Here is a 2,465-nt window from a genome sequence, read left to right on the forward strand (position 1 = left end):
GAGAGAGGGAGGAGAGTATTAAACAAAAAAGGGAGTGTATATATTCTTCCTTTTCTTTTCTTTTTTCTGCTGCTATGCGATAGATATGACCAAGTATATGTACTCTGCCGTATTTCAGGCACAATGGATTTGAATAAAAAGGCTAGAGAGAGAACTCTGACATAACTTATGACACGAGATGCAGAGTCAATATGCCTGTGTCAACAGACCCATGCATTTTATGAAAGCCAGTTGTGCCACAAACCTGTGACGAATTTGATGTGACTGCACATATATGTAAAGCTTTGTAGCAACAAATATTCAAATTACAGTTTGTAAGTGATATTACGCATTCTTTTCAATCTCTCGCTCGCTCTCTCTCTCTCTCTCTATCTATCTGTACGTACTTCACTTTCGGTCGTTATGTACATTGGTGTAAAGTGGTATCAGTGTGGTGCATTTCGGTTCATATATCGTGGCATGGAATGCATATCTGAAGTTTGCCGGCCTCTTTTACGGGCCAAGTTCAGTGTCGCATTCGTGAGCAAAGAGGAATGGTGGTAGAAAATGTATTTACATGTCTCTCTGTGTCTGCCAGTAACAGATCACAGTTTGGAGGTTCTTGTCGAGTAAGACCTTGCATCTAGGCTGCATAATGTTTGCTGCCGCGGCATTCTTCCATAGCAGATTCTCTGAACATGTCTGTGAATCAGTAAATAGCTCAGACTTTGTCTCTTGTCCGAGTGTTAAAGATGTTGAGGACAGTACAATCCAGTGTTTGCAACATTTAGCTATTTTTCGTCTTGTTTTGTTTTTTTTTTTTTTTGCAGTATTTTAAATAGTGTTTTTTTTTTCTTTCTTTTTTTCCTTTGCTGTATTGAATGTTGTTTGAATTATCAAGGCCTTGCTGGTATGAAAAAAAAAAGAAAACAAAACAACATCAATGATATGCAGATGAAATTATACAGAAATAATTCTGAGAATTTCTCATTCTAAATTGTTACATTGTTTAGATTTGGTACAAAAAGAAAGGAAAATGACAAAAAAAAATATATCTATATATAACTGTGTTAAAAGTGCAACGTTCTGAACCTAGTACCTCACACAGACTCCAGTACAGACGTGGCGCAGCGTGAATGCCACCTAAAATATGTTATTTCTGGTGTAGTTCATGTGTCTAAATAGTTTCACTTTCACATCGTCGATGTTCCCATGTTTTGTAAGAAAAAATTTGAAATGAAATTCTGTGGAGTTGTGTCGCTATATTAGCAGAAAGCTCTGATATTCCAGCGCTTTTGATCATATTTATTGAAATGATGCAGAATTTGTCCAGCGACACCTTTTTGCTAATGTGTTTGTGGAGAACTGGTGCCAGCTGTGGGCTAAAAGTGTTATTGTTTTTTTTCGTTTGCTTTTTCTTTTTAGTGATGAAAACGAGAGAAATAGAAGTTCGTGTTGACTTTTTGTCTATGGTGAATTTTTATCACATGCAAGTTTGATAACTCTTTCAAATGCAATATTAGCCAAGAATTGGCCCTTGTGTGATTTCTGTAAACACTTTTTTGACATTTGACGAGGACGTGCTTTGCAAACAATATGAATCGTAGGTCACTTTGTATCAATTTTGGACAGTTTTATGACTTTTTTTTAACTAGGAGGAAATATGTGACAAAGCTGCTGATCGTATTTATTTTCTGCTGGACAGATATTGAGAACAAAGTAATCAACCGGAAGTTTTTCTTTTTGTCAGAATTTCTCTTTTAGCCTTGCCAATCGTTTTTCGTGTGAAAATTATTTGTTTAAAAGCAAAACAGAAAAAAAAAAAGTTTGTTGAAAGAGATGCATTATTTAATGAACAGGAAGGAAGTAGTAGCTTCAGATTCTTAAGCCTTTGGAATTTGTGAACAGACGGAACTGTTAGCGTCGGGCGGTGAATGTAGCGCAAAGGAGAGTACACGCATGTACATATGTACATAGAGAATGTTAACGTGTCTCAAAACACTGGTTGTACGCTCATGAATTTTCATATACCGTATTGTAGAACCATTTTTCAGATATATAGACATGCTGATGTATGTCCAGTGTGCAAGGTTTATGATTGGCTAGCCAAGTAGGAAGATGTCTTTGTAGTTTGTGCGTAGGTGCTGAAGCTCGTAGCACTTCATTATTTGCATAATTTGTTATAATATGTGCTTTCCGTGTTTCACTGAGGGTTCGATGTATTATTCCTATACCGAAACTTCACTGTTTATCATTATTACTCTGTTCTCTTTTTTTTTTTAATTCGTATGAGGTCAGTGGCTGAAGGATTGTTGCATCCAAAGTTTTGAGATCGTTTTCTGCTTGTCCAGGGAATAGGTTGCCATGAGGATTGTTCATTTGTCATTTTTTAAATGCATTCAGTTTGTAGGGCAGCCTTACGTGGTCGAATATGCCAGAGAAACTGTGGTTTCTTCTCTCCTTTACTCATTATTGAGAACATGTTG

Source organism: Diadema setosum, chromosome 21 (genome assembly GCF_964275005.1).
Source record: "Diadema setosum chromosome 21, eeDiaSeto1, whole genome shotgun sequence".
NCBI classification, from domain to species: domain Eukaryota; kingdom Metazoa; phylum Echinodermata; class Echinoidea; order Diadematoida; family Diadematidae; genus Diadema; species Diadema setosum.